Source organism: Sus scrofa, chromosome 13 (genome assembly GCF_054392235.1).
Source record: "Sus scrofa isolate SSC_HxYL_T2T_F1_AM1 chromosome 13, Sscrofa_HxYL_maternal_Yorkshire_Landrace_v2.0, whole genome shotgun sequence".
NCBI lineage: Eukaryota > Metazoa > Chordata > Mammalia > Artiodactyla > Suidae > Sus > Sus scrofa.
The window spans coordinates 32,778,978-32,789,863 of NC_139395.1; the positions used below are offsets into that span (position 1 = coordinate 32,778,978).

Sequence of the window (10,886 nt, forward strand, 5' to 3'; positions counted from 1 at the left end):
TGCAGGCTCGATCCCTGGCCTTGCTCAGCAGGTTAAGGATCTGGCATTGCTGTAAGCTGTGGTGTAGGTCACAGATGCAGCTCAGATCTGGCGTTGCTGTGGCTGTGGTGTAGGCCAGCAGCTACAGCTCCGATTTAACCCCTAGCCTGGGAACCTCCATATGCCATGGGTGTGGCCCTAAAAAGACCAAAAAAAAAAAAAAATTAAAGAAAATAATGCAGGTTTAAAAAATAAATAAAACACTAGCAACCTTAGGCAATGAGATCCTGCTGTAGAGCACAAGGAACTTATCTAACAACTTGAGATGGACAATGGTGGAGGATAATGTGAGATAAAGAATGTATATATATGTATAACTGGGTCACTTTGCTCTACAGCAGAAATTGACAGAATACTGTAAATCAACTATAATAAGAAAATTTTAAAAAAATCAAAGTCTTGTTCAAGCTTATAATATGTGCTTATAAGAACAAAGGGCCGTTCTAAATGGCATTTAGGATCAAATTGCCTCCACCTGGCTCTGCTACTCCAATAGCTGCTATGTGACCTCTCCAGGTTTCCTTGTTGGAAACTGAATGACAGGTAAAGACGGTCACATCTCCAGGGAGCCTCTGTGAGGGCTAACCCGTAAGGAGGTCAGCACACTGCCTCGCATATAAGGGTCAATGAATACACCTATATGAGCCCCTCGCTCATCCAACTCTTTCTACAGGTATTGATACAACATCTTCTCTACAAAATCATGGCACTATTCTCAGCACAGCGTATCAGTCCCTGCCTGGACGGTTCCTTTCACCACTTTTAGTTGCCCCCTGCAATGCAGTCTGACCAGTTCCAGGTAGGTTACACTTCAGTTTCCAACATTCTGCCTTCTCTGCTCAGCTTCTCTTTCCTCTTCCTTGAACCTCTCTGACTCCAGTCAAGTGGTTCGCTTAGCAAATACCTGGGTGCCATTGCATACTTTAATATGGACAGATTCCCAAACCTGACCACTTAGCGTCATCCCTGGAAATCCTTGGAACTGGAACTGAGGAGGGATTGTCCTTTCCTGGTGGCAGGCTTGGGGAGAGGGCCTGGGAGCCTTGGCAGCCACGTTCCTGGCTGTGTGGACAAGGTCAATGGCAGGAACAGAGCATCAAACCAATAAACAGGCAAAGTTGAGAGCAGGAGAGAAGGCATCATGTGGGTGGGGTCCTTGAATAAAAATGCCCTCAGATCCAGATACATGTCTGCTCTTCCTGGAGCCTGGCTGGTCCACCTGTGCTTTGTGCCATGAGCTCCCCACATTGTTCCAGGTGGGGTTCTGTACTTGAAACCAAGAGACACCAAAGAGGAGGGACAAGCTTATCCATCTGGCCAGAATGTGTCCCAAGGGAGTGACCCCTTCCTCAACCCTTCCCTGGCCTCGTCCCTAAGTGGTTTGGACTGACCCCTGTGCTCTTGGTGCTGTATTGGCACATTCTGGCTCCTATCTCAGGCTGCCAATGAAATAATCATCACAGCCATTTCTCAAGGATCTCTGGCAGAGTAAGCATTTTTACACCCATCATTGCTCTTCATTATACTAAATTACACTTTCAAAAGGTAAAACCATGACTCAGGTTCACATGTGAAATGAACACATGCCAAAGGTTTTATCCAACTCATTAATTAATAGGAAACCAGTAAGATGTTAAAACAGGTTCAAATAATTCTTAGAATTACAGAGATTTATATTCTCTTTCAGACAAAATTAGCTGTCATTGCCAAGGACAGGAAGCATTTGCATTACGATAAATGGGAAATAATTACCATCAGTTTTCTCAACTTAACTTCCACCCTTAGAGAATAGTTTAAAAAGGGAGTTCCTGCTGTGGCTCAGCAGGTTAAGAACCTGACATTGTCTCTGTGAGGATGGAGGTTCGATCCCTGGCCTTGCTCAGTGGGTTTTCAGCCATAAAAAAAGAGAAAAAAGTCTAGTCAACCACAAATCAATTAAATGTACACCCCACAGGACCAGCTATCTCAGAAGTTCCCCTAAACAGTGGCCAGCAGTACCCTGAAAGGACACCTAGTAATCTCTTTTGTCCATTTCCAATCTTTGGACCATCTTTCCCAATATTAAAACAGTTCTGTGAGAGAGGATTATACATACTCCGTAAAATATCCACCTTTTTTTTTTTTTCTTGGCTGCAGCATGCATAACTTGCTGTTGTGATCTCAATTCCCTGACCAGGGATAAAACTTGGGACACAGCAATAAAAGTGCCAAATCCTAACCACTAGAGCACCAAGAAACTCCCATCATTTTCATTTTAGAGATGAGGAAACAGGTTCATAGAAGTAAGAGACTTGTTTGGGGAGTTCCCTGGTGGCTCAGCAGGTTAAGGATACAGAGTCATCATTGCTATGGCTCGGGTCACTGTTGTGGTTTGGGTTCAATCCCTGGCCCAGGAACTTTGACATGTCATAGGTATGGCCAAGGGAGTTCCTGTCGTGGCGTAGTGGAAACGAATCTGACTAGGAACCATGAGGTCTTGGGTTTGATCCATGGCCTCGCTCAGTGGGCTAAGAATCTGGCATTGCCATGAGCTGTCCTGCATTGCTGTGGCTGTGGTATAGTCTGGCAGCTGTAGTCTGATTCGACCCCTAGCCCGGGAACGTCTATATGCAGTGGGTATGGCCCTAAAAAGCAAAAAACAAAACAAAACATAGGTGTGGCCCAAAATAAATAACAACAACAACCCTTGTTTTGCTAACACAATTAGAAAATGGCAAGTTGGGATTCAGATGCAGGTCTGACTCCAAAATCCTGATCTAAACCATTGAAGTTGGCCAGAGCCCAGGGACACTTTCTGGGTAAAGCTGGTCTACCTAGAGGCATGTGTCACTAGCTCATTCATTCACCCATTGAGCAGATATTGCTTTTCTCCTGTGTTCAGTGTGCTGTGATGAATCACAGTCTCAACTTAAGACTGCCAGGAACAAACCTCCTCTGAAAAAGCCAAGTTCACCGACATATTGCAGAGGGACTTCACATCAGAGGAGCCACAAGGGATCTCACCAAAGGAAAAGATGCAACAGATCTAGGGGGAAGGGTGGAGGGTAGGTGAAATGAAAATGAAGAAGTATGTTGACAGACTCAAAGCAAAACAGGGCTGTGTGTAAAGATAATTCCCAGACTATGAAGTGGACCCAGGGGCCCATTTCCTTGGAAACAATAAAATTACGATAGCATTGGGATGTTGTGTCTGGAAAGCTTTTATTGGAAGCATGGCACCTGGGTTGTAAACACTGCACCTGGGCTGTAAATGAGACTACTTCTCTAGGTCAGCCATATGAATACCCCCCCCCCCAGCCCCAAATAGCCTCCCATATTTTTTGGCTGCATCTGCAGCATACAGAAGCTCCCAGGCCAGGGATCAAACCCAAGTCATTGCAGTCACAATGCCAGATACTTAATCCATTGAGCCACAGGGAACTCCTTAAGTGCTTTTTGTTTTTGTTTTTGTTTGTTTTTCTTTTTTGGCTGTTGCGAGGAAAATGGAGCTCCTAGGCCAGGAATCAGATCCCAGGTGCAGTCACAACCTAAGCCAAAGCTCCTTTTAGCCACTGTGCCAGGCCAGGGATCAAACCTATGCCCCAGAGCTTCCAAGATGCCACAGCAGGAACTCCAAGTTTTTTATTTATTTTTTATTTTTTATTTTTTTATTTTTTTGGCATTTCTTGGGCCGCTCCTGCGGCATATGGAGGTTCCCAGGCTAGGGGTCAAATCGGAGCTGTAGCTGCCAGCCTACGCCAGAGCCACAGCAACGCAGGATCCGAGCCGCGTCTGCGACCTACACCACAGCTCACGGCAACGCCAGATCGTTAACCCACTGAGCAAGGGCAGGGACCAAACCCGCAACCTCATGGTTCCTAGTCAGATTCGTTAACCACTGCGCCACGACAGGAACTCCCAAGTTTTTTATTTTAAGTCATTTATAATTGGATTTTAAAAGCTAGAAAAAGTGACTGTGGTTGTACCCCTGGTTAAAGAAGCAGATCATACCAGTTAAAGCAGCAAGAACCAAGGGTGGATGGCTGAGCAGATCTGGACGGACCTGAACATCAGGTAGAGACTTTACCCCAGGCACAGTGTGGGCCGGAAGCTGGAGCAGCACATTCCCTGGCCCCCCCTTCGCTGGAATATTGCCATGATAGGCAAACTTCTGCTCCGCAGCACTGCAAGATAACATCACAGTCAGCTGACTTTCCCACCAGAGAGCGAGACAACAGGCTGGGAGCCAGTCAGGGGAGACAGAACACAAAAGGACCAGAACCAGTACAGCTTCTCCACCTGGAGCCTTGAAAACATGCAGGAGGAGATTCGGTAAATCTTGTTTCTAAGCACCACATTCTCTGGTTTTTCTACATTTTTAAGCTTTTGAGGAATGTATAAACTGGTTTCTCTCTCCCTTGACTGGCTCCCTGCCTGCTGCTCTGGGCCCCCACTACTCTCTGGTTGTTCTCTCTCTATTATAAATAGTACTGCAGGGAACAGAACAGTGCATGTATCTTTTCAAATTAGTTTTGCCCAGGTATATGCCCAGGAGTGGGATTGCTGGGTTGTATGTCTGCCTTATTTCGGAAATGCACCTAAAGCTCTTCCTGAGCCTGAGATGCTTTCTGTGGGCCTTGGATATAGAGACTCCAGTTGTTCACATAACCCGTCCTTTCCTCCTTCCCTGGTGTCTCAGCCCAGTTTCCCTAGAAAACAGACCTAAGGTAAAGGTGTACATGCTAACACTCTACCGGGGAGAGGAGCAAACCCAGGGAAGCAATGGCCGAGGAAGTAAAGCAGGAAAGTAGGGAAAGCACACCAGGAATATATTCCCAGGCTGGAAACAGCTTCAAACAGCGCTGCCCAGACTTTGCAGCATGTCTCCCGAGAGGCTGTGTGAAACGACTGAGTCAGAGAATGGTCTGAAATGGTTGAAAATGGAGCGCAGTTTCTGCTGTATCCCGCTGCATCCTATCTCCCAGCAGCGGAGGTCAGCCCCTTAAGGCCTTAACCTCCTTCATGGTTGAATCCATCACTTGTCACCCTCAACAGTTTCGAGGAAACTTAGAGCCAATCTAGATTCATTCTGGCCAGTGCGCATGAAGAGAGCTGCAGTCTGTGGAAGCAGCTCTGCCACTAAATACACACTCAAGAAATGCCATGGAGGAGTTCCCATCATGGCTCAGCAGTAACGAACCTGACTAGTATCCATGAGGACGAGGGTTCGGATCCCTGGCCTCGCTCAGTGGGTTAAGGATCTCCTGTTGCCATGAGCTGTGGTGTAGGTCGAATACATGGCTTGGACCATATGCCATAGGTACGGCCTTAAAAATACAAAAAAAAAAAAAAAAAAAGAAAGAAAAGAAAAGAAATGCCAGGTAATGCCTCACTGTGACCCACTCAGGTCTTTTCTCCTGATCTCTAGGTCTCTAAGGGCCCAGGAAAGGCATGAGCTGTTACCAGGGGCACCCTTGCAAGTGACTAGCCAGGCAAATGTGGAGTGGTGCATAATGGTTGTGTACAGATGGCAACAGAGTTAGAGTTTGATGCATTTCCTAGACTCGTTTGCAGTTTTCATGAGGTCATTGTCTAAACTGTGATCCTTGGGATGCAACTAGAGAGTCCCATATTAAGTGAAGTAAGAAAGAGAAAAACTTTCACAATAGCAGGATCTCCACAGAGACATAGAAACAACCTAAATGTCCACCAACAAATGAATGGATTAAGAAGATGTGGTACATATACACAATGAAATACCACTCAGCCATAAAAAAGAACAAAGTAGTGCCATTTGCAGCAACATGGATGGAACTAGAGTCTCTCATACTAAGTGAAGTAAGTCAGAAAGAGAAAGCCAAATACCATATGATATCACTTATATCTGGAATCTAATATATGGCACAAATGAACCTATTTACAGAAAAGAAGCAAACTCATGGACTTAGAGAACAGACTTGTGATTGCCAAGGGGGAGGGGGAGGGGGAGGGATGGGATGGACTGGGAGTTTGGGGTTAGTAGATGCAAACTACTGCATTTGGAGTGGATAAGCAATGAGATCCTACTGTATAGCGCAGGGAACTATAGCCAGTCACTTATGATGGAACATGATGGAGGATAATGTGAGAAAAAGAATGTGTGTGTGTGTGTGTGTGTGTGTGTGTGTGTGTGTGTGTGTGACTGGGTCACTTTGCTGTACAGTATAAATTGACAGAACACTATAAACCAACTATAATGGAAAAAATAAAAATCATTTAAAAAACAAAGAGAAAGGCAAATACTATATGATAATATATCACTTATATGTGGAATCTAAAATGTGGCATAAATGAACCTATCTACAGAACAGAAACAGACTCACAGACATGGAGGATAGACTTGTGGTTGTCCAGGGAGAGGTGGGAGGGAGTGGGATGGATTGGGAGTTTGGGGTTTATAGATGCAAACTATTACATTTAGAATAGATAAACAATGAGGTCCTGCTGTAGAGCACAGGGAACTGTGTCTAATCTCTTGAGACAGGACATGATAGGGGGATGATAGGAGAAGAAGGATGTGTATATAAATATATACATATACCTATATATGCACATACATGTATGTATATATAATTGGTCACTGCTGTACAGTGGAAATTGACACAAAATTATAAATCAACTATACTTTAATAAAAAAATAAAAAATTAACTATTATCATTGGACTGTAAAATGATACAAGCCATTCTGGATCTGGAACTTAAGACACTGGACATGCCACCTTTGTGATATGTTTTAACAGCTGGAACCTGGTCACGGCAGCCACCTAGCTTCCACTGAAGACAATGACATCCTTGTCATCCCTGGTGGGATGGTGGAACTCTAACTCAGAAGAAACTTGGAATCCTGAATGATGACATGGAGACAGCCATCCATCCCCCAGACCAGGATGGGTCATAGTCAGATGGTTAAGAGGAAAAGAGGTAAAGTGGTTTTTAAAAGCTTTTTGGCTTTACACTTTTTTGTAGTAGCAGTTCACTGTACTGTAATATAATAGCCTTTATCAAGAAAATAAAATGACCATCTATTCCTAATTTTCTGAGAGTTTTTTAAATCATAAGAGTTGTTTAATTTGAGTAAATCCTTTTTCTTTTTCTCTTTCCTTTTTTTTTTGGTCTTTTTAGGGCCACACCCTCAGCATATGGAAATTTCCAGGCTAGGGGTTGAATGGGAGCTGCTTCTGGTCTACACCACAGCCACAGCAATGCCAGATCTGAGCCACATCTGCAACCTACACCACAGCTCTTGGCAACGCCGGATCCCTAACCCACTGAGAGAGGTCAAGGATCAAAACCAAATTCTCATGGATACTAGTTGGAATCTTACCACTGAGCCACAATGGGAACTCCTTTTTTTAATGTTATGCTAATTTTGTGGTTTTTCTTCTTTAATCCATTAATAGGATCTGTTGCATATAGAAGGTTTTATTTAGGGGGGAGGGGGCGGTCTATGCCTGAAGCACAGGAATCAAGCTTATGCCACAGCAGTGACCAAAGCCATTGCAGTGACACCAGGTTCTTAACCTGCTGAGCCACAAGGGAACACCATATAGAGATTTTCTAATTTTGAAACACCCTTGCATTATATACATATGTATGTATGTATATATTTGTGTATGTGTGTGTATAATACACATACATATACACGTATATATTATATATATATACATAATTACTAGTACATTTAGTTAATGAATATTTACTTCAGAATTTTTGCATCTGTAGCTATAAAGTGAGGTAGGCCTTCAATTAGTCATGGTTTAACTGCGTGTTAGAAGTTACATAATGGAGTTCCCTCATGGCACAGTGGGTTAAGGATGTAGTGGTTTTGTTGCAGCAGCTCAGGTCACTGCTGTGGCATGGGTTCAACCCCTGGCCTGGGAACTATCATATGCTGTGGGCGCAGTCAAAAAAAAAAAAAAGTCACACAAGCAGCAAGGGATTAAATATAGGGATTTGGGTGCTTATAAAATCATAAAAGGGATGGAGAAGCAGGCTCTTAGCTGGGTCTCCAGGAATGATTCTCAGAACAAAGCAGGGGGGTGCTCTTTCCACGGCCTTTGCTGCAGAAGAACTGGGAGCTGCCAGACCCTACCTGAGGCTGTGATCCACAGGGCAGGAAGAAGCTGCACCATCACAATAGCCCCTTGACACCACAGAGCTAGTGCCTGGACACAAGGACGCAAAAGCCAGATGCTGATGCTTCCAACACTGCCACTCAACACTCACCCTGTGGCTCTGAAAATGCCTCTAAGACCACTCTCAGCTGCATTATGAGGAGGTGGCCTGCTCACCAGTAGCACTTCTGCATTTCATTCAAGGGCAGCTAATTGTTGGAACTTCATCACACCAAGAACTCTAGCTGTAAAGGAGACTGTAAAGGGTTTTAGTGTGGGTGGGCTTGTTGGAAAAAGTTGGGATAGACAGGGAGTATCAATTGGCTGTTGTATTAACCAGGATGGACGAGATTATGCTATAATAACACGCAACCCCCAAATCACCACAGCTCAAAATAGCAAAGGTCTAGTTCTTTTTTTTTTTTTTTTTTTTTTGTCTTTTGTCTTTTTAGGGCCGCACCCTCGACATATGGAGGTTCACAGGCTAGAAGTCTAATTGAAGCTACAGCTGCTTGCTTACACCAGAGCCACAGCAACGCCAGATCTGAGCCACATCTGTGACCTACACCACAGCTCACAGCAACACATGATCTTTAACCCACTGAGCAAGGCCAGGGATTGAACCCACAACCTCATGGTTCCTTAGTTGGATTCATTTCCGCTGCGCCACGATGGGAACTTGAGCAAAGGTCTAGTTCTTACATAGGCCACCTGCCTATCACAGGTCAACAGAGATGTGACCACTCATCATAGTCATCCAGAGACCCAGGCTGAAAAAGCCATTGCCACCTCATGCACTGCTAGTTGCCATGACAAAGGTAAAGAGACAACAGAGAGGAGTTGCTGTCATGGCTCAGTGGAAATAAAACTGACTAGCATCCATGGCCTCACTCAGTGGGTTAAGGATCCAGCATTGCTGTGAGCTGTGGTATAGGTCGCAGGCGCGGCTCAGATCTGATGTTGCTGTGGCTGTGGCGTAGGCCAGTGGCTATAGCTCCGATTAGACCCCTAGCCTGGGAATCTTCATATGCCACGGGTGAGGCCCTCAAAAGACAAAAAAAATTTTTAATTTTAAAATGAGACACAGACGGTCTCAGACCAGCCATTAAATGCACCAGCCTGAATGTAACATACCATTTACACTCATAATTCATTGGTCAGAACTTGAAGAGGCCCCACTCAACCTCAAGCAGGCTAATACATTCAAATCCTACTGTGCACCAGGAAACACTGGGTAAATATCACTTACAACCACCACAATTATATCTGCCCAGACCTAGAAATGTCTTCTACTCTCCTTTTTTTTCTTTTTTTCTTTTTTTTTTTTTTGGTTTTTAGGGCCACACTCGAGGCATATAGAAGTTCCCAGGCTACAGCTTCCGACCTACACCACAACCACAGCAACACGAATCTGAGCAGCATCTGCAGGCTACACCACAGCTCATGCCAACGCTGGATCCTTAACCCATTGAGTAAGGCCAGGGATTGAACCCACATCCCCATGGATCCTAGTCGGGTTTGTTAACCGCTGAGCCACGAAGGGAACTCCTCTTCTACTCTCCTTAAAAGGATCTGGGAGTTCCCGTCATAGCGCAGTGGTTAACGAATCCGACTAGGAACCATGAGGTTGCGGGTTCGGTCCCTGCCCTTGCTCAGTGGGTTAACGATCTGGCGTTGCCGTGAGCTGTGGTGAGGGTTGCAGACGTGGCTCGGATCCTGTGTTGCTGTGGCTCTGGCGTAGGCCGGTGGCTACAGCTCCAATTAGAACCCTAGCCTGAGAACCTCCATATGCCGTGGAAGTGGCCCTAGAAAAGGCAAAAAGACAAAAAAAAAAAAAAAAAAAAAAAAGGGATTTGGAATCAAGATTATACTAGACTCAAAAGATGAATCGAGCATGTTTTCTTCTTTTTCTATTCTTTGGCACAACTTAAATAAATTATTCCTTGAAAGACTGAAAAACCCTTATAAATCATCTAGGCCTATCGTTTTTTAAAATGTATAGGAGGATATATTTGAGATACTTTTTCTCAAGATACTAGTAAGTCCCTTTCTCTTTCAGTCATCTTGGATCGTTCAGAGGCCTGCTGGGAACAGAACTTCTAAAACAACAAATATCTCAGGAAGGCTGTGGTCCAAGGCCATTTTTGCTGGTTATAAGCGGGGTCTCTGGAATCAGAAGGAGCACACAGCTCTTCTTAAAATTGAAGGTGTTTATGCCCGAGATGAAATTGAATTTTATCTAGGCAAGAGATGTGCTTATGTGTACAAAGCAAAGAATAACACAGTGACCTGAGGAAAACCTAACAAAAGCAGAGTAATCTGGGGAAAGATAACGTGCTCATGGCAACAGTGGCATGGTTTGTGCCAAATTCTGAAGCAACCTTCCTGCTAAGGCCATTGGACACAGAATCTGTGTGATGCTGTACCCTTCAAGGATTTAAACTTATCGAAAATAAATAAATAAAAGTGGATTTGTTCTCTTGTTAAAAAAAAAGAGAGAGAAGACTAGTAAGTTTATCTAAGTTTTCTATTTGTTCTTATATTAATTTTTTTACGGCTGTACCTGCGGCATATGGAAGTTCCCAGGCTAGGGACTGAATCAGAGCTGCAGCTGCGGCCTACACCACAGCCACAGCAACATTGGATCCAAGCTGCACCTTCAACATACACCGCAGCTTATGCCATGCCTTAACCCACTGAGCAAGACCAGGGGTG

The 10,886-nt window shown here is 44.4% G+C and overlaps 1 pseudogene; it reads left to right on the plus strand.

Moving 5' to 3' along the window:
* Positions 1-311: 311 nt before the first annotated feature.
* Positions 312-10,612, plus strand: LOC100511346 (large ribosomal subunit protein eL33 pseudogene; annotated as a pseudogene).
* Positions 10,613-10,886: the final 274 nt, after the last annotated feature.